Below are 22907 nucleotides of genomic sequence, written 5' to 3' on the forward strand. Positions count from 1 at the left end.
ATATGAATTCCTAATACTGAGTTAAGGGGAAATAACTGAAGTGAAGAAACTGTCAGGATTGTGCCAATATAAGAAATACAGATATTATGAGCATAGAAAAAAGGAAACTTTTGCCTATTATAAGCTAGTCTTGAAGACTCATTCATCAATGAAAAAAAAATAATCAGGTTTAGTATTTTACACCTTGCTTAGATACGCTGGGAGCTAGGATTTGCACGGTGCTTTCTATAGATTTCCCTACCTTACTCTGGTTAACTTAACTCCTAGAATGTAATGGAACTAGCAAAATCGGTGGGAATTCTGTCTTTGATTTCAAGTTTCAAGATTTGCTACGTGTATAGTTAAAAAAATTAAAGTGCTACTATCATCCCAGTATTTAGACAGATTGAAAAAATAAATAAATAAACAAAACCAAACAAAAAAACCCCACCACCATCCACCTTTCTCACCTTTTGTAGGCTTTCAAAATATCTTGAAACTCTATATTTGTTTGATTGTTGCTTTTTGGTGGTGTTTTGTTGTTGTTGTGGGTTGGTTTTCGGGTTTGGTTTGGTTTGGTTTTGGGACTGGAGGCATATTAAAGAATATCTAAATGCGTTGCTCATAAGTAATGACTTCTGTAAAAAAAAACAAACCAAATACCTATAAAACAATACCTGTCGTCCATGGTTATTTTCTTAAAACCCAGAGGACCACATTAATTACTGCTGCAACACATAATCCTTGTCTGTCCACTGCAAAATCTGTTCTCTCAGAGGGAGCTGTACACAGGAACAGCATCAAAGCTACTGCAAATGAACCTGCTAATATTACTGCCAATACCAGTCTATACCAAGCTGAGAACGTGTCTCTTGCATGAGCCGCACTGTTCTGACAGGAATTTGTCAGAATGAGATGCCTCCCTTAGCACAAAATATAGTCTCTTTCCAAGGGATGGAAATCAATCAACCCACCACTGAGCTTTTAGGGCACCCACCGACTGCCCTGTGCTCATTAGCAGTGGAAGTGGTAAAGCGCGCCATTTACTAATGTACCTTGTGCTGCCTGTTTAAAAAGGATGAAAGGAGAGAAGACAAGAACCTAGCTAAATTCAGCTTGAGAGAAGATTCAGCACTAGTGAGTAACAGGAAGGGTTTCTACAATGTATTGACTGGGCTGGCCAGCTCTGATATAATTAGAATGAGGAATAACTGCAGCAAACTGCTGGCATATGCTGAATTTACTGGTGTCCATATTGCTTAATGGGCCATCACCAACACTGGTGGGGTTTTTCTGTTTGTTTTTAAGATAGACAACAATGCTGGAAAATGAAAGACCTCTAAAGGACAACCATTACATAAATATGAAATAGAAGAGAAGCTCTGCCATTAGCTTACCCTGATTTAGGAAGAGAGGATAAAGAACACGGCAGGCAGATTTCTAGACGAATGGTGACACTAAGCTGACCGTGTGGCAGAACCCGTAACAGCTGATTAAGAAGAAAAGGGGAAAACGCGATTAAGCCATACTATAGGTAACAGTTTCATATTGCACTGCCATCTCTGAAACTCTCTAAAAGGAGCTTTTTATAGGGCCTGACATAGCACATATATAAACAGACTTTAACAGCAAGAAGCTAAAAGAAGTGAATATAGGAGAAGTAAAATGTCTTCATTAAAAGTAACTTGAATTAGTGGAGAAGAGCCTCAGATTCAGGTCAAACTGAGCAGACCTCAATAAAAGGAGTCAAAGGTACTTAGTAGTTTAAGTACCCCAGTCGATAGTTCAATATTGGTTTAGTTTCTTTGCTGAAAAAGCAACATAAAGCAGCTAAACCAGGCTAGTATGTGCAGAGAATTCAAAAGAAACCAAACCACCCAAAACTCAAACACAGCTCTTCACATTTATCCTTAGAAATGCAAATGAGCATTGTCCTTGTTAAGAGGTGCTAACTAGCAGGGCACCACGCCGCCTCAGATGTGTTAGGATGAGCAGATGCCTTTATGCATTTCTGGCGATAGCCTTAGGAACAGTGTCACACATTGAAAAAAACAAAGATCAAACGCTCCTCAAAGCTGACGGAGAGATTTCAAAACGTAAACCCAGCGATGGGATTGAGAAGTAACACCACCATCCGTGAAACGGGACACTGCCATTGTGCATAATTTGTATTACTATGCCTGGGATTTAACTGTGTCTGAGTTTGTGTATGTACACAACTTTAATTTTCAAGACTCTCCTTTCAACCATGCTAGATTTGCTTGTTTGTTGGGTGTGGGTTTTTTTTTTTCACTTGAGACTTGATTATTCTATCATGTTGATATAAATTGGGAATAACTTCATAGAAGCAAAGGGACAAGTGACCCAAGACACTTCTTACACCGGTATAGATTTTCTGAACTTACGTCTGCTGTTGGCATTTTGCACTCCCCGTCACCACGTACCTCACCACCACCACAGTGAGACAGGAGAAAGCTGTTTTTATTTCACAGATGGACACCTATTGGGATAAACCACAAAAATCCAGCAGAACAGGGACAAATGCTGTGGTAAATATATATGTTCAAGTAGGCAGAGACATGCAGAACTAGATGATATCTGAGGTCCCTTCCAACCCAAACCATTCTATGATTCTGTGATATATATCACATGTAGGCATCTGTGGGCTGTAAGTACCTACAAGATGAACAAGTAGGTGCCTGTATGTATGAGCTGACCTAAGTTGCACAGAGCATACATACATACATGTATCATGTAATAAAGAACAGTAAAAAGACACTTACTCGTTACACAAGTAACATGGAAAACAAAGCAGCACAGTCACATCAGCAGAGCTTAGTAAGTCACACACTGTGCCACTGAGGCTACGTTTCAGAGAACAAAACCTAGTACCTTTGTGCAGCCCCATTGATCTGTGTGAACCTAAGAGGTGCTCAGTCCTTTTATAGTGCTGCATGCAGCACAATAGAAAAAGAATGACCAAAAGTATTTGACAGATCACAGAATGAGGTTTGCAGGTATCAAATCCCAGACTAGTACTCTGAGCAGAGTTCCTCCATTCCTACAGGCTATATTCACCAGCTAGTTCAGTACTCCCGGCAAACTGAAATGCTGCCTGGCCATGTAAATAAACATTTTATATTAAATTAATCCTGCCCTGGGGCAAGGAAGTAAATGAGATGACCTCGCAAATCCTGTACAGCCTGTTTCCCATGATTCTACTATTGCTCAGGACTGCTGCCCACTCTGTTCCCAACCTGCCCCAGCACCATTCAAACGACATCCTCATCTTTGTGCATTAACCACCTTAAAATATTTCAAGCTGTTCAATTATTCTTTTTTTTTTTTCCAAAACAGTCAGTTACCAATACGAAGTATACCAATCATGGACATAGTGACAAAATACCCGTGTTCATGTAAAAAATGTTTTAACTTAATTTCATCCACACTTCTCTTGCAAAACCTTCTGGGAAGGAAACACGCCTAAGTTGCACCTCTGTTCCAGTTTAGTCTGCAACCTTTCCTCATCTCCGCTTAGTTAAGAGGGCCCAGCTCACAAAATCTGCTTGCATTACTGTAAACAACCCCAGCTGGATGGTGCTCAGCAGAGGAACAGATGCTTTGAAAGGATACTGAAATAGAAGCCCAAGCCAGACGTAGCTGACTCAGATGTGAGAGACTGGGCCTTACAGCAGATCTTTCTCATTTGTTTTGCTCTTTCCTATATCAGCCATTGCAAAGTATTGAGTCATTCTCTGCTCTGGAAATTCATTATCCGCAACTTGGTTCTAACAGAGAATTCATCTCTTGACAGTGAAGTAGACATAGCAAGGGAAGGAAAGGTACCCCAAGGTCAAATATTGCTTGGTGCTCATGATTCACCCACCTCCATGCGACACTGCTGTTTTCTGCTTTCCTTGGTTAAATTCAAGAGAGATGACTAAGTCAAGAGAAAAATTTTCAAGTTAATGGGACAACAATATAGCTTCTAAATGATCCAAGAACTGTGCAGTTGGGGAACTGACATTTTAAAAGGTTATTGATTGTATAATTAACATAGATAATCAATAAAATTTAGTTAACATTTATGTAGGCATTAAATCGAGTATGAAATCTGACTGTGAACATCTGACAAATATTTCCACTAGGAATTTAATGACACATTTGAAGAGAGATGCTTTCCTACAATTCTAAAACGTGTAATAAATTTGAAGAAAAACATCTGCTAGACCCATTTAGTAAACTGATCTTTCTGCAACTGTTTTTACCCACTAATAAATTCCTTAGCCAGCACCCAAAGCAAGTACCAAGTCAGTATCACAGCATGGATTCGTCATTAATCACATTCATAAGTGACTTTCTTTCCTCTAGAAAGGCCAGTTCCCATGTTGCTCAGAGGATGCTATTTCACTCCTCAGTAGTGTAGCAAAACCAGCAAAAAAAGTACTCAGCAGGCTTTAGCTATAGGTGTTAGGGGTATTCCAAAAACCTGTCTTTTAGTCAGAATATGCTTATTTGAGGGGTGGGGAGAGGAGAAAGGGGAAAAAGAACCTTTTGCTTGGAACACACCCATCTCAAAGAGGTTTTGTGGGAGAGATTCTTCATGACTGGGCTCTATTTTCCCATCAGAGCTGCCAACAGGCGAGTGGTTGGAGATTGCAGATGTGAATTGAGCAGAAAATCTAACCAGTGGTTACTGGCTATTTTGGACTATGTCATTTCTTTGCTGGTGAGTTTGTTTTCAAGTGCTTGAAAGGTCTGTTTCACTTCTGCAGTAGAAAAGGAAACGTCACATTTTGCAGAAGAGAATCTGGATTTCTAATTAGGCTGTAATTGCATTCTTTCCTTTCCTACCTCACCCAGGCTCTAGGTGGGCTGTTTTGCAGACCACCCAACTGAGGAACCTCGCAGACTCAGAGCCCTTCCAACACCTCTCCAGAGGCTTTCTGTGAAATACCTGAGTTAATGCTCGAAGTATCAAAGTGCTCAGCTTCCTCTTGGTTTAAAGGTAAATGTATTCAGCTCTTCCCTGTAATGAATGAGCTGAAGCACAAGCTGAAAGGCAGAAAATGAGTTTGGGTAAAACAGTAACAGGCGACTCAAAGATTCTGAGAGCACTAAGGAATCATGAGCTAATCAGAAAAAAAAAATATCTTTTTTTATACATTATCTGTAGATCTAATTAAACTAAGCAATAGTGGAAACTAAGCTTCACATGAGTGGTAACAGGGAAGTTACTTTGTAACTTTTTCTTTCACTATAACCCAAAAATTTCCCCAAAACAAGTAAAACGCTGCAAACTTGTTCTGTGTTATTTATAATCATTCACTGGAATAAGGCAATCTCAGCAGAACCAAAATAGCCACACTGCAGAGCAGGGACAATTCTCAGTGAGAAGTAGATGGATAGAGAACGTGCACTGCCAAGATATCAGAAGAAGGGAGCATAATTTTTTTTTTTTTTTTAGAGGGACACATTGTTTCTTTAATAAAACCAAAACACAAAACCTACTTCAGCCATAACAAGCACATACCTAAATGTATACATACACAGAAGTAAAACACAAAGAAAGCACTAACCTTCAGGTAATTACTTTGCCACAACATGTCTAGACTGCCCAAAATTACTTTAAACAACTGTCATAAAAACGACAGATTTTTTTTTTTTTAAATACCAATTTTCCATATGAATTCTCCATATAAATGTTACGTTTTTCCTTTGGGCAAAGCAGTTTGTGAAGGGTTTACTGCTATCATGGTAACGAACTATCCAAGCACAATGATTCTGAAGAACCAAATTCAATCTCCTGTTTAAAAAGCTCTCATCCACACTGTAAAAAATGAAATATTACGCTGAGATAAATGAAGGCAGGAAGATGAAAAAGAACTAGTCAGCAGTGAAGCGATTCTTCACAGTTACCAATGCTCCTTCACTCTCCTAGCATTTCTCCCATTGGCAGCTTACTGCTCACGGGGCAAAGAGACTACAAGGCAGCAGTTGCCAAAATCACTGTACACCAGAGTTTGAAAAAAGTTTCTCCAAAGCTACCAATACTAATAACAAATAAAATTTTATTTGTTTATTTTGCAGATCACGCCCAAAGAGGTAAATGCATTCTTAAGCTAACACTCCAACTAAATCACTCTTAAGCAATAATTTGCCAGCTTCCAGTGACTGCATCTGAGAGGTAAATGGTAATTTTATCACAGAAAGCAGGGCATAGCATGAATGAGCAACAAACATTAACGTAAATATCTGCAACAGGGACGTTGATTGGTCTGAATGAAGCACGAGCGGAAACATCTGTGTGTTTCCAGCACCAGAAGAAACAACAGGAGTCAGAACAGCGGCATGTGCTGATGACCTGACCAACAGCAATCAAACTGGTAAGCACCAAGCATGTTGTTTCCATCAAGATGAGGCAGACTATGTAATTTCTCTTCCTCTTACCCCAACAGAAGGTGATACTGCAGCCATAAAGTTACCACCAACCAGAGAAACAAAGAAAATGGGCAGCTTAGGATGCATGCAGGATAAAGTAAGCCAAGATTGAGGCAAGTCCCATGCCATAACTGCTGACACATAAAGGACATGAAAGACCTGTCCAAAACTCAGCTCACCACCACAATCCAAGTGAAACCCAGAAGATACAGTGAGGATTCAACACCCAGCACCCCTGTCCTGTGGGCTGCACACAAGGATACTGGCCAGACCCCTTGGGCCCACGTGGTTTGGTGCTGGTGTTCTCTCAGTATCCTACAAGGCTGAAAACAGACCAGTTTTCCCACGCATCGTAAGAAATATTGGGTGGTTATTTCCAGAGCTCATGAACTAGCTTTTCTCTGGGTATGCGTCATCACAAGAGTTGAACTTCCCTTGCCTCTGCCCTCCTCAGAAAGTCCCTCTAAAAGTACCAACAGATCACCACAAAAGAGTATTTGGTTTCCTAAAGTGTGCTTACCTTCTCCTGGTTCAAGCCCTATGGTTGATTCCCCGCACACAACAGTGGGCTATATGAAGGAAGTGAATGCTGCTTAGTGTTTCTGTAGCTATACTTCTGCATGCTTTCCAACATAGGAACAAAGGGCTTTTTATCTCCTAGCAATTCACATCACAAAAACAAATTCATGTCAGTCATATACATCATTTTGATACTTCCTTGTCAGCAGTTAAAAACTAAATAAAACAAAACCCCTTCCCTAAAAAGGAAGAAAATGAAGGAAAATACAAGAACAGTCACGCCATAAAATAAGAATGCACCTTAACACGCCATTAATAGTTCTGTGCTCCTCTGACTCATTCAGTTGTAGTTACTGGGTCACCATTCTCACTACAGTGAACCAATAATAGAAGTTACAATCAATTGCAAGTAAAAGATAACACATTGTTCACTTATCTGGAGCCAAAGCAAAAATATTTCTCTCATCTCTGTTAATACTGGGTTTTTATGCTATACCAATTAAAGATAGTTTTGGGACATTTTCTCTAACTATTGACCAAAAGTGGTCCTTTATATTTCAGCTGGGATTATCCAGAGAATAATACACTTTTATCCCTTTCCTCAAAACACACTTGTGCCCCAGGAAATTTAACTGCCTCTGTCTAATCCCATGAAAGTCCTTTCTGAATCACTTGGGGATTGACCTCATGAATTTTTCATTGTTATTTCTTGGTGGGACTGTCAATCAGAGATGAAAAGGAAGAAAACAAAACACAGAGTGAAGTGGTTTGCTAGAAACATCACCTCAGCCAGTGCCAAAATTACATCAGATGGCATAAAGAATCACTTTGAAGAAGCGGCACAGAAAAGTGTCTATTTTGTGTCCTTTTCTCTCTGTTTTCTAGGATTAATAGCTTATTTCCTTTTTTTTTTTTTTTTTTCAGGCACACTCAGTGTTGCATTCTGTTTCCCAGATAACATCGTGGGCACTTCACAGAAGTTTACAACAAAAACTCAGCATCAGTTGTGTTTTAATCAGCTTTCATCAAGTCATCCACAAACCAAACACCACAAGAATTTTTTTTTTTCTTCACGCTTCTGTGTAGTTACGTTCACAGCAGTGACAGAAATATGGAAGGTGCGGCTCAGATCCCACAAGACGTCTGATCACCACTGACAAGTTAAACGTGAGCCCAAGAAACGGTCTCCCGCGGGCAGTCAAAGCACAAACACTGTATGTACATCAATCCCCCCGCTAGGCGCAGATGCTTGGTATAAGCAGCCTAGAGCTAGTATTATTTAAGAGTCCCAGCCACACATTAAGACCCCACAGGTGCTTTGCAAATGCAGATTCGAAGGGCTGATCTTTCCCTAAAGGCCAAACAGTAATCATGTATAAAGAAAGGCAGAGGCATGTAGTAGTCATATGACTTTTGTAGACCTTTTCAGCTGGCCTTAAAATTCTGTATGAAGTATGTTCTTTTAATTTAAAGGCTTTAAAAAAATAAATCTTTTAGCGTAAGAAAGGCAAAAAAGAAGGGTCATGAAAGAAAAGAATCAAGAGAAGCGCTCAGAACTGAGAAACAGAAGGCACAGAGTGATTCTCACGCCTGAAAGCTACAACTAAACAGAAGGCACAGGATCTGACGCACTCAGGTAAACAGGAGCAACAACGTGACTTTGAAGAAGTGGACCTATTCTTCCTGACACAGGAAGACAGTTTAGATTCAGCTGCTTTCTGTATTTCTATTAGTACAATTCCACACTAGTGAGGCCTTCGTGTCTTTGCATCGTAAGAATCAATCCCATCCGAGCTCAAAGATGCAAAGATGTCAAGTATGGCCATATATGAGTAATAACTTGTGTTTTTTTAAAAAATACAGGGATCTGAACTCTGTTTCGTCCCATGTATACATTCCCTTTCCATACTTTTGATATTGCATTCTTTTAAATTCATTTATGGTATGTTACAGTTAATGTTTTCAATAGAGCTCCAAGACCTTTGAATACTTGCTTTCTCCAAAGCTGGTTCTTTAAACTCACAGGTTGGAGCTCTTTACGTGCAGCATTAGTAACCTGCTGTAGCTGCACGGACTCGGGGCTGCTACAGAACCAGCACACAGGAAGGACCTATATACGCTGTTCCAATACAGTTCAGCAATCAGGGGACAGCCTCCCTACCCCAGCCATTCACGTGAGCACTTTGTTCTGGGAAAAGGCACTTTATTCTGGGAAAATAGAAGTAAATTTTCATTTGGGAATAATTACTCTGCTGTGAGAGCTGATCAATTAGCCCAGAATAAAGGGTCAACATGGGAATGGGCCAAAACAAAGTTTAGTCTGTTTTACCATCATTATTGCACTTTTCCAAAAGGTCCTAGAGCAAAATGGGAAATAGGTGGGTTTGGATTTTTTTTTTTTAAATGAAATTTTAAAAAGAAGCTAAGAATCAATTCATTTAAAACTCTATGCCACTTGATTACATCATGAGGGAAGAAATGGTATGTCTATACTTTTTTTCTTGTTTGTTGAAGTTTAAAGCTCAGTGAAATCTCTCTGAACTTTCTTTGTGCAACTTAAATCACAAGCCAGACTTCAAAAAGAAGTAATACAGCAATTACATTAAGAAGCAAAATAATTTGGGGAAGAGAAAGTCATCAGACCAACAGACAAAGGACTGAACAGAGCTCTAGTTAAGGGGGGAAGCGAAGTCTGCATGAATAGAGCAGGATTCTTTTCTAATCAAGCCATGAGCTGCTAAGCTTTGAGAGTTAGAAATAAACCTTTCTACACTAGTAAGGCCACATCCTTCCTGGTAAAGAGATGCTCTTTCTTCTGTTTCACTTTGCTTCCCTTCCTGTTCTGTAATCATCCTATCAGGCAATTATATCTTTCATCTTTCTCTTAGAGTTTGGGAATTCTTTCCTTACTGGTTGCACAGCTGACTAACGGAGGCAAACAGGGTAATGGTTTGCTACCAGCTGGCCTGTGTAGAAACTAAAATGTGTCCATACTATAAAAACTTGAAATACTGTCTCCATCTGCATTTATAATGCTAAGGGATTACATGCAGCTATGTGAGTAGTATGACATTTTATCAGGAACAGTTCCCCTTTCCTTCTAACGTTTTGGTGGCTGCCCAGAGCCCAATTAATGTATGCAATTTGTTAGCTTTCATACATTGAGACTCGTTTTTTTGGTCCCCACTTCATACTCCCTCGTGTTGGTGCCCACACCATATGTATCTGCAGCATGACACTGCTGCCTCTCTCTTGTTCTAGATCCCCTCGTGCCAGAAGCAGCAGGTTAGCAGATCTGCACCAGGTGAAGGAGAGAAGAAATAAGAAAGCAAGGGGAGAAAAATGCTGCTCGAAGACAGCAGCAGTGCTGCCCCGCAGGCCACCACGCAACACATGAGATCATTCTTGGTTGCACTTTTGCTATTGCCTTCCACCAGTTCGCACTAACAGAAGCCCCAAACTGTTTAGCGGTTATATGTACAATATAGCCATTGTATCGCAGGATTAGTGGTCTGTACACACTGCAATCCATCCCCATTCAGCATGTTTAACCCTAAATGAGACTAAAGGACGTTCTTTAAGAGTACATATAAAGGCATGCCTCAGTAGCTCCTACATCAATAAATGTTGCAGTATACTCTAAAAACAACTGCCAAATCTCCCTTCTTTTGAAATTCTGCATTCTTTTACCTTGAACAGGCCTTTACAGACATTTACAGGAAAAAATAGAAACAGCTTCAATGCATAAATGTAATTTCTCAGGCATATCCCAGAATATATATTTAACATAGTCACACAATGAAAAAGGAGCTTCAAGTTGTAATGTGCTGTCAAATAGCAACCAGTTCTGAGACAGGTGCTTCCACATCTGATTAAGTAAGCAAGAAAGGATGAAGACAATTGGTCTTTAAGGCAGGAAAAAGCAGAAAAGCTCCCAAGAATGGACAGCAGTAGATGGAAGAAAGTGCCTGTTAGATGTATTTTTAAAATAAGTACAATTTTAACTGCTCATTCTACTGAAGCGTCTCAGGCACGGCTTTGTTTTCAGAGACTTTGATTTTCAGACAAAGTCTTTCATACCTAAAATACATACATATTCCTTGCATATAAAAAAGGCTGGTTCTGCATGTTTTTCAGAGTAATTGGGTGACTTGGCACAATAATCACTTCAGAAGAAACCTGAGGAACCTCAGGAAGTCTCTAGTCCAAACTCCTACACAAAGCAGGGTCAGCTATGAGGTCAGGTCAGGTTGCTCAAGGCTTATACAGTCAGGTCTTGAAACTCTCAAAGGACGGAGACTGCACAATCTCTCTAAGCAACCTGTTCCACTGCCTCGCTGTCCTCATATATTTTAAAAAAAAAAAATATCCAATCTGAACCTGTTTTGTTTCAATTTATGTCTGTTGTCTCTCATCCTTTCACAGTGAAAAGCCTGGTGCCTCAGAAGGAATGGCATACTGTTTTTCCGAGACGTTTATGACTGCCTAGTAAAATACGTGAGAGAATACCAGGAAAGTTTTTCAACTGAGAAGAGGAACCATGAATAAAACCTACAGCATTTGTAAAATTATCTCAAAGAGTTCACTGTAAACTACATTTGCCTTACAAAAGGGCCAATTCCTCATGACTTCATGGTAAGTATAAGCATTTTGGAAGAGTGGAAAATACTAATTAGCTAAAAAACAGGCAGAGTAAAGATGTTTCAATTTCAAGGACAAAACAAAGCAAAGTATGTTGATCATGGAAATTTCAAGATCAAAATTAGGCAGTTTAGCTGGTTGGTTGTGACATAAACCACAATTTTCCAATCACTGCCTAAGGCAAAAATGTCAGAGCTGAACTAAATTGCCTAGATTAGGATGTTTAACTTGACATGTTTATTCTAATGCAAAGCCAAACAAATCTTTCCAACTTTCTAGAGGTTTCTTCATCCATTTTCTTTTTAAAAGAAAGCTAATCAACTCTTTTTCTAGCAATTCTACAATAAGAAAGAAGCTAAATTACAAATGTACACATGCAAATATCTATACACAGATGTCCATAAAATGCAATGCTTACATATTACTTTATATATATATATGTGTGTGTGTATATATATATATATATATATAAAAATGATCAGATTTCTCACTATTTGCAACGGTGGCCTGAGTTGGCGAAAGGTTTCATATTTATCTATAATTTATACTGGTCACCTTTAATAGTCATAGGTAAATGTACTTTGGATAATTAAAGATGATCCTGAATTCTTCAAACAGCTGCGCAAAAGTCAATCCACTGTGATAAATACCAACGAACTTAGTTTCTGGGCATCAGCAGCCCTCTGTGCTGCTGTCAGCTAGAAAAGGATGAGACTAGAAGGGGAAGAGGCCAGAGAGAAATGGGTTTTCAGAAAGCTGAAGCCAGCACAGCGAACAAGTGCTGGGTATGCCATCCTTTCACAGCAGGTTATGCAGCCACAGTACAGCGTACAAACACCCTGTTAGAGCAGGAAGAGCAAATACCTGTGCAAATGCAATTAGGCTCCATTCAGTACCTACATAGCCAGTTCAGGGCTGCTGTGATCATCCCTGATTTACGCTGCAACACTGATACATCTTAGAAACAGTCAGCATCCTACCTCACACTCCGGGCAGAAGAAACTCCTTTTTGCCTTCAAAATTTGCCAAATTTCAGTATTAGAAAAGAGTCAGCAGGTACCTGGGAGGAAATAATTGAAAAAAAAGGAGCCATTATAAAGTATCCCACGTGGATTAGAAATTGTGCTTACACAAGTGCATGATGCATTCTAGTACATACACATTAGTGAAATGAAAGTGAGGTGACTTCTGAGAGAAAAGATACTAAAGTGTCTCAGGTGTACCAACTCAGGCACTATTGAAGACTCTTCTCTCCAATTCAGTCACGGAGGGTGTGCAGCTCACATGAGGCTCCATTACTGGGGCTCAGGTTTTGTGGCTGCCCAGCAGTAAAATGCCCCATCCAGGACACAAGAATGCATCTCTGTGAGGAGGACAGAAGAGGGACTGAATGAGAAGAGCTGTCCTCATGCATGAGTGAGCAAAACCACGCATATTCTCCACCTCTTCTCACATGTTTGATTGATAGAGCATAACTGGATCCAGGCACTATGTTCTCTACTGTCTCCTCTACAAAGAGATCCCTCGAGCACAGGCAGGCAGCCACTGCTTCGGAAGCAGCTAAGAATGGAGCGGAGCAGCCAGAAACTGATGAAGGCCTGGAGGAGTCACACACAGATGCTTTGCTTTAGAAGAACATGTCCCACCGTGCCACTGAGATCTACGATTTGGGGATTAGAAAATATTTTGAGGGAAATTATAATCAGAAAACAGGATTCTGCTTCCCTGATCTCATCCTAAAGACATTTTTACTGAAAGGGACAATCTATTTCCACAAAAAAAAAAAATAGATTCTTTTTTATGTTTAGCAAGTAGAGCTTCACATCATTTACCCTCTATATCAAACTCTGTCCTTTACATTAAACAATGAATTCTGTTATTAAACTCCTCTTTCTAGTAATATTTAAAATACTAACCACTAAATAGCCATTGCTCATTGTCCTAGACCTGCTAGACTAAGTGCGTCAAATTGGACTATAAATTATGTGAGTTCTATTTTGAGCTTGACATAATTTATCCTGTTGTTTCAATTTATATTTAGCCTTCAATCCATCCCCAGCAGCCCTAATATTTCACATTTTGTTAGTTTGTCTGCTTTACCCTGACTAGTGACTTACAAAAATAACTACACTTCAAAACATCACTTCTGAAAATTAACCCTAAAGCAGTGTTCACAACTGTCAACACTTCTGCGCAAAAGGAAAACTATCATGAGTGCCCAGCTGACAACAGCAGTTGCTGAAAGCAATAACAGAAAAAAAAGTGAAAACTCAGAAAAACACACATACAGATCTCAGTCCTAAACTGTTTAATAGCCTAGAATACAAGTTTGACAGCAAACACTGTAGTTACTTTATTACAACCTAGATTCATATGCATAAAGCTTTCTGTAAAAACAACTCTTTTTGGCTGGTATTCCTTCTGTAAGACCTTAGGTAAAGATGATATTTTTCCTTCACTATTTTCAGCAAAATCAGTTGGAAGCAGTCTTTTAACTGTAAATGTATTTTACAGATATTTTTACCGTTAAGAAAAAGTTTTAAAGACATGTAAATGATCCTCACTGAACAATAATCTTTTTGCTACTTTAGACTTTTAGATTTAAAACTCAAAAAATTACTTTGCAATTTGGAGGGAAAAACTTAAATTCTAAAGCTTAAATTCTAAAATTGCATTAATTTTCCATGGATCATGGAATAATGCATCAAGCTTATGTATTTTGTGCAGGCAGCTTATATATGATTGTATCTCTATGGTACCAACAATTCATTTGACACCTATACTTCTGCAAAATGTAGTTTCTGCAAGCATTCATTAACCTAACATTTTCTATGTAAAAAAACCCCCTTTCAATGGATACACCTACTTCTTCTAAACAGTATTGCCTAAAAAGTTTAATACTAGTACTTTATATACTTGTAATTGTACCAGGACTGGACATCATATAGTCAGAAGGCTCCAGCCTTGGTGGTTGCTCTAGCTTTACTTTGTGAGCCTCGGAAGGACTTTTCCCTTCAGCGAAGCTTCAGCCTGAGCCCAATTGCATGGCACCTCTTTGGACCAGAGTTGTAACACCTGTGGGAACAAATGATGCTTCAACATCCTTACTGGAATGCAGTATTTATCTAGCAAATAGGGATCCTATAGCTTAGGAGAGAGTCTAAATATATGTTCTTTCCTGAATTCAAGTGATCAGCCCAAACATAAAATTTTCAACAAAGTTCAACACCCCAATTAGCAAATATTATTGCTGCTTTTTTGTTGTTGTTTTTAAACAAGCCAAAAGTTTCTTATTCTTTCCCAAACCTACTAACAAATACAAAAGGATGCCACTATAAATTGTAAAGGACTCAACATTACACCAGTGGAAGTCACACTTCTGTTCTGTTTTTCCAGCCTAACATGAAAATCCTTTTTATCCACTCCTGCTAAGATGATGCTTAGCAGCATTGGGATCGTAGGACACTAAGTCTCACTTGAAGTCCTACTTTCACATAAGACCTAATGTCTTATGGTACAAATTTTTCTATTGTTCATTATTTCTTCAAAATATTTCTTTGAAAGTCACAAAGTTGTCTGGTGTAGGGCAAGAAGATGACTTATCAGAATCATCTTTCATGCAAAAGTTAGCCAGCTCAAAACACCAACAGAAATGACTGTGTGAATAAGCATATTTTGAAGGTAATCAGTAGGAAATAGCATCTGATGATTATGTTTTGGATGTGTTAAAAAATGGAACTTAACACATTGAGAGTGCAGCCAAGATCTAACCTGCTGTATTTCCCTCAGATCCAGATTTATCATTGCCTGCTATTGCTGAGTTCAGCTCAGCATCTTGCCCCAGGGTGTTGAATGACACCCTCAGGGTCCTGCTGGAAAAGAATAAAAGCTTTTTCTCTCAGCTAACCAATAAAGAGCCAGCCAACAGCACTCCAGGAACACCTATTAAAGCCTACCAGAGTCTAATAAAAACAGTTACTTAAATATTAAAGCCATTTCATTGCTAGTGGCTGGAATGTAGGCATTTCAACTGGTTCAAGCCTTTATCAAATGTTTAAAAAGAAAATTTGTGCTATTTATAGGCACAAGTACAGAAGCACTGTGCTTGCCAGCCCATTTTATTGATCACTTCAAAGAAAATTCATCTTTAAACCAATTATTTCTTAAATCCTGCAGCTGAAACTGGTGTCTCAGCCCCCTACATCAGCACAACTGTAACGAGTCAGTCCAAGGACAGACAGCCCAAAACAAACCAGGTCAGTCAGAACCATTAGTATCAACTATGGCATCAGAGTTTATAAATTCTTTCAGAGTGTTTAAAACATCAGAAACATCATTTGTGTTTAGACAGACGTAAAGGCACAACAGATCACAAAGGGTGCAAAGGGAAACAAAAGGAAATGGGTACAAATAAGAGACCTTAAACTTCTCACCACTGAATCCAAGATAAAAATAAAACCATTCCTAAAGTAGACTGGTCCTAAGTCCATAATTAGACCAAAACTTTAAGATGTTTACTTTTCTTTATACTGAATTCTAACACCAATCACTAAAGTCAAGGTTCATTTAATCCTTTCCTCCCCTCCTGCTGCATGCCATTTCCATCCTAAAAAACAAGCAGTATATGTTGTTTCAGTTCAGAGAGCTTTTGTTGTGAAAGGCTCAGCTTTACTGTAACAGCTGTGGGTTGGAGAGGACAAAACGCTCATTGCACTGGGAATTTTGGCAGCCCCCAGCTAGAAACCTGACAGGTAGAACTTCATTTTGGACCACCTGTGGGTGTCCTCACTCCTTGCTCTCTTCCCTTTCTCTGCTAACCTGTCTCAGAAATATTTCACACTCGATCAAGGTTTGCAAGCTGATCATCTTCATGTTTTGATTATTCATATGAAGAGTGGGTAGTCAAAAGCATTCAAGTGTAGGTTCTACTTTATTTGATTCCAATCTGGGAGATTTTTGCTTCTTATTTCAAAGATGATTACACCTCTTATATTTACACTTGTTCATCTAGTTCTTTAAGCCATTTATGGATGTGATTAAGTACACTCTCATTCAGCAAGTCACGTAAACATGGTCTGTCTTTTGCTGACTGGGGAAGCAGCACTAATTAACAGTCTTGTATCTCCTTTGATGAAATCCTTTTCATAACATCACATTAAGGAAATTATTAATACCCATGAATATATATCTGGGTTATTTTTCATAAGTAACTTAACAAGTCTAAGATGTGTATGTATGTATCATAAACTGACCAGGCAGTAATCCCTGTCTTTCCTCAACTAACATTCTCCTACAGCCACATCAGCAGTTTTTATTACATCTAACATTTAGGTACAACACACTTCCATGGCAGATTCATCCTTGTCTGTTCAACATACAGTGGATTTCTATAGTAACATTGGCTGCAAACAATAAGCTTTTCATGTTAAAAAAAAAAAAGTTACAGAGTTGTAAGTGCAAGTTTGGATAGTGTGCAGGAGAGCATCAAGCTGACATCAGAATTCCTCAGCGCAGTCCCTGAGAGTACATACCATCGGCAGCATTAACACTGAGAGTCTCAGGATAAGTACATCGGTAGCACTGGAGTTACACACACTCTGAAGGGGTAGATGCTGGTCTTGACACTACTCAGAGAAATTCACACCATCCAGCGTGAGTACGCACCAGGAAATTTTGCACACAGATGGGAATGCTCCATCCTCTTTCCAATAACCAGATTAAGGCATACACAACTGAGAAGGAAGTGTTACTGGAACGTAGTGCCTGTTAAGAGAGGGTGGCTAACCCCATTTAAAAAACAGCTAAGTGTTGACCAAATGGTAAAAAGCTTAAGTCTAACTTTATAATTATTTCCTATGCAACAATTAATTGAAACTTTCATGTATTCTAAGACTCTTCCTCTGCAAATACAGAGATGTAAGAAACATGCAACTGAAAGCCCAAGAGTATGACGGCAATGCCCATCTGCCAAAGGCACAGCACTCATCACAGATCATCCAGTTCCCTTCTGCAGGCAAACAGCAGTTAGGTGGCCAAAGAAAGAGAACAGAACAAAACGAGCGATGACACAGCACCGAGAAACAGCAGCTTTGCCCTTTCAGCATCCTGAGCAGCAATTGGCTCTAGCTCAACTAAGGAATCGTAAAATAGAGCCAGCCATCTCATTTACTCTCTTATACCAAACTAAAATCAACTACATCATGCAATTCTCCTTACATTTTCTTCTTAAAGATTTTTATGAAGACTACTGAAATACTACTGTAAGCTAATATAGAGTTTTACTATTAAACAAAAGATGGTAGATTATTTTTTTTTCTAAAAAGGCAAAAGGTCACCTTGGTGGTGTAAATAGATTCCATTCAGAGTTAAGTTCTCATCATTAGTTTATCTTTCTCCTTAAAGACTTCTCCCTGATAATTTTCTTTTGAAGAATTGATTTTAAAGTGTATTACAATCCAAAACTCTCAGGAAATGTAGCCTTACTACTACTTACAAACTGGCTTAGCCTCTCTGGTTTCCAAATTGGTATCAGACAGAAGTAATTATAACTAAAATAAACACTTTTGTTTGACTTTGCCATCCCTGCAGTGGTGTCTAAAGCTTAAAGAACCCTGGAAGGGTTCATTGAGGAATAAAAAGGAAAATAACCATTGAAATTGGGCCCATTGTTTCTTGATATTACACAAGTAGAGTGATTTGGGGAATAAAACTACCAAGCTCATCACCTTGAACTATTCCTTCTGCTGGAGGAAGAAACAAGTATCTTACTTCCAGAGCAGTAAGAAATTTTTCTAAGACTGCTTCACACTGCACCATGACAGATTTGCAGCACATCTCCTGTCATAGCACAGAGCCTTGACCACACCACCGATCTGCCTGCTCACCATGCCTGGTTTGGGTTGTACACAAGACACAAGTGCTTCTTTCCTGACCATTAAAGAGTTAGATCCCAGCATTGTGCAGTTAAGGAAATTATTCTTTAGCTTGTGGGGTACAGTCTTTAGAACTAGGAGCTCAAACTAGCCATTAGTTTCTTCACCTGTTTCCAAGCAGGTACCAAAGCAGCAGGCACCAAACTCTGTTCGCACAGAGAGCAAGTTTAGCCCAGCATAAGTACGCTTTTCCTCCCCACCTGGTTAGAAACCAAAGCATTGCCAGCTCCCAGTAACTGCAGGGGTCTCCTTTCTTGAAGGGTGTGCTGCAGAGTGAAGCACTTACATGACAATCCCAGCTTTTAAAGTAGGGCCTCTAGCTCTCATGATGGCCAAGATATGCTTTAAAAGTCATAATGACTCACAAAATAGAGGGTAACTAAAAATAACAGTTTCTCATCTGATGATTTTAAGTAAGCCTCATGTTCTTTGGGTACTTGGTGATTTCAGTAGTGATAGTATCAAGTTGAATAGGTTCCAAGTGTGCAAATCGCCCCCCTCTGCACACCCCGTCTATAAATGCTTTAAGTAAGATACTTCTAATTCTTTTAACAATAGAATACACATAGCATGAATTACTTCAGTTCCACATCAAAATCAGTGCTTAAAACTTATTCTTCACTTTGCAGCAGAGCTGGAAGAAAAATAAATCTGAGCATGCTGTCCACTCAAAATGTGCCCTTCACAGCTCAACCTGCCAGCTTCTTTCTCCTGAGTCAGCAGGGAACTGAAGGAGACAAGACAGCTTCCCCTGAATAGCTTCAAGAGGTTAAGTTGCCTAATTCGATATCCTACCAGTTCACAAGAATTGAGCAGAGAAAGTAGAGGGTTGGCAGGAGATCAACACTTTCTAATTTAAATGCTAACATTTCCAGGCTTTTTAACCCTCATTTTAGCAAGCTGATGGATTTGTTTGTTCCTTTTCACTCTGTCAGTGGATCTTTTTAGAATGATCCCATTTGACATTGGGATAAAGGCGAGCGTGTGCATCAGGCAGTTTGAACGAGTTCCTACGGAAGAGAAAGACAAATGCAAAACAACTCAAGAAAGACCTAGAGAAGAAACTCGGGGGAAAAAGCATGGGGCATATCTTAAGATCAGTGCTTTGCTGTAAAGGGGAATGCAATATCTGAACTGCAAAAAAAAAAGGGTCTGTTTTGTACAGTGCTTATTTTTCTACAGAGAAAAAACAATAATCTTCATAAACATAAAAAACTTTATGAACTGTCATGCTGTTCTGATCACGTCAAGTTACATGCAAACAGGACTACTCATTAGCATAATCCTAGAAGTGATATAAATGTGATAAACCATTACATTTGTTTACTAATTATAAGGAGACATCACATAGTGATTGCACACAAGGTATTAATAGGAACATTTCATTCATTTCTTAAGATACCAATGACAAAGATTTTAAAAATGAGTATGTTTCATTTGCAATGGAAAAAGGACAATCCAAACCCAAAGCAAAGTAGCCAAAGAAAAAGAAAAAGAAAATAAAATCCCTGTTGGAACGGTGTTGATGATCCGGAAACAGAGAGCACCAGAAAGCAGTTAACCAGTTTAGAGTACATTTTGTATACTTTTCATTACATTACCATTATTTTGCCATTTATTTCCTAATAGCCTTTCCTTAAATCCACCCAAAGTGACTGGAAGTTTCAATAAGCAAAGAAACAGGAATGGAGACTCAAGTGTTTGGATCACAGCCAGAAAAAGCAAAGCTGCTGCCATATGTTAAATGCATAGGTAAATGTCCCTTCAGAACTGAATTCAAACTTCCCCAGTGTCTGCAATTTCACTTTAAAAAGTGTGGGACGATATGAAAAGACATTTTAATATCAGTTTAAGTAATTTTGTAATATCTGAACAATGATATTACAGTCAACAAATGACTCCACTCATAGATGATGTACATAAATTTATTTATGCTTATATAAAAAAGCAAGATCAATAGAAGCTCATCAATATAAGCTCAAAAATACAACCAACACATTCTGCTATAGGTTAAAAAAGGAGGGCAGGAAAGTGAGGAGAACAAACAAAGGGAAATAAAAATAACAATTAAAAACCTCTGCCGAAGTCAGCAAAACACAAGAAGTCTTCAGAAGGGGGGAAAAAGCAGAAGTGCCAGAAGCTTCATATAATATTCTAAAGCCCTTTGATACTAATTTACATAAGGAACTTCAAAGGTAGTGACAAAATAGTGGGTTATCGATGGGAAACAGAGGTGTGGGAGCACACGGGACTGAAAACTGATACAAAAGATCTCTGGCTATCCCTAGGCTGTTTGGACAGCATATAATCAAGCAACTTTCCATCAATCTGGAAAGGGGAAAAAAGCTGTGTCAGGGAAAACAGAAAAAAAAACCCCAAACATATGCTTGCTAGCTACTACGCTACACTCCAAATAATGCCACTGTGTAACCCTTTCTGTAAAAGCAAATTAAGAAGTACAGTAGACACTTGGTTACTTAAGGACAATTCTGATTCCAGTAAGTGTTGAATAAGGGCTTAGTTCTTTCCACTCAAAGAAAAGTCCAGTGAAAAAGAAATACTGAAGATTTAATGAGGACATACATTATTGTTCATCTCCTGTTCTGCTGCCATACAAATCCTCTACGAATTCTCAAATCATTAACAAATAGGAAAAGCAAATTACTAGAAGTTCACCCAAAGGTCAGCTGTCTGCACCCAGCAAAGATGCAGAGCCAGTAAGAAAGTCTTCAATGGGACCATATTGTGTGAAAGGAGACTGGCTTACCACAGTCAGAGAGCTTTGGGAAAAATGCACCAATTTTGCCAAAAAAAAATTGTCAGGTACAGAAACCAAAGGACAAAACTTCTGAGAACATCAAAATATTTCAGCATTCCACAAAGGAAATGTGGCAATGTTTCATTTTAAGCAATGCAGTATTAATTTTGTATTACATTATGACAGCATGATTATCAAAAGAAAAACATTTTGATCAAGGACATTTTTGTCTTTTCATTCATGGAGTATTTGAAAATGAATCAGCAGGGTTCTTAACCCAAAAGGAGAGAAATACTGAAGGCTTAAACCCTTCACAGAATACATCAGAACATATGTTGCACTGCAAATAATACAGCTGATCTTCCCATAGAATTAAAACTGCTTGAGAAACACAGTATACAGCTACTATTACTGTTTCTTTGTAGATTTTGTTGTTGTTGTTGTTAAGGGGGAGTGAACTTCACAAATATTCTAAGTCAGCAGTATATTTCCAACTACTTAGGATAAAATCGACCCACACTAGCCCACATTACTCCTCTTGTTCCACGAAGACATGATATTCATCCGATAAGCCTTGCTATGGCTATGTAGATTTCATTACAGTATAGCAAATACACTGGATTTTGCATGCTAAGTGATTCCTAATGACCTAACACAATTAATTCAAAATAAAGGTATCCAAAGTTTTTTATTCCAAAACAATATTACCTGAAGCACATACACAGTGAACAGGGAGTAAGAAATTCAGTTATTATTTCACAGTATGTCATTCACGTTCACTCAGCTGCAACAGCACGAGATTATGAGATAACATGAAATGTGAAAACTAGTTGACTTAAGATGCATGTCTTCATCTAAGATTTGAAAATAAATAGTGATCACTTTCAATAAAATTGGTATCATTCATATTATGTAGTATGTGTCTCATAATATAGAATTAATAGTCTTATACAGACATACCTGAATAACTTGATGGATGTCATTCATATTTTTAAGGACCAGCAGATGGAGTTGTGGTGGTTTCTCTGAAACAGATTAGCTGCTGGAATTTGGTTGCAGTGAAAGGGTGAATACACCTCAGCTGGGTTGTAGGTTGTGACAGGCAGCGGTCTAACGCTGACAGAAGAGAGGTCAGCAGGAATTTACCTTGCCAGGCCTACAAGGACTCATGTGCCTTGTGGATGACCATATTGTGGAATGTTGATGTGCTTTATTACAAAATAACTCTTATATAAGATCTCACTTCTCCCCAGCAAGCCACTCCGACCTCAATGTTTCTTACTTCAGGCATGCCTCTCCATCACCTCTTCCTCTCTCTTCAACTTACTTGTCCTAGCAGACTCTTCCAACCCTTACTCATCTTCCCCTTTCTCATGCCGTTCTTAAATATTTCACATAGTCCCACAGAGGAAAAAGTTCAACGTGAAGCCAGAGCAGACCTGCAGGCAACTAACAGAGAATGCAGATGGGAAGAGAACTGAAGGAATGTCAGAGATGCTTAAGAGGAGCAGTATTTCTAGGAAGACCAGTGTGTCCATGCTGTCCAAGTAACTTCCCAATACACCAAAATCCCCTCTCCTAGAGGAAGGAGAAGGATCCTGTCTGTGTTTAACATCATTTCCCATAACAGACAATCA

The 22907-nt window shown here is 38.8% G+C and overlaps 1 protein-coding gene across 4 annotated transcripts in view; it reads right to left on the reverse strand.

Annotated features, from left to right (window-relative positions):
- SPSB4 (splA/ryanodine receptor domain and SOCS box containing 4) overlaps nucleotides 1–22907 on the reverse strand; it is a 169372-nt gene that overhangs the window by 118773 nt on the left and 27692 nt on the right. For 2 of the 4 annotated variants that reach the window (XM_054836061.1, XM_054836059.1), the window contains exon 2: nucleotides 12561–12640. The exons of the other annotated variants lie outside the window; for them this stretch is intronic. The gene's annotated coding sequence lies outside the window, so the exon portion shown is untranslated. The remainder of the gene's footprint in view (nucleotides 1–12560; nucleotides 12641–22907) is intronic. 4 annotated transcript variants of the gene reach the window in all.

This window comes from Grus americana, chromosome 9 (assembly GCF_028858705.1).
Source record: "Grus americana isolate bGruAme1 chromosome 9, bGruAme1.mat, whole genome shotgun sequence".
Classification (NCBI taxonomy): Eukaryota; Metazoa; Chordata; class Aves; order Gruiformes; family Gruidae; genus Grus; species Grus americana.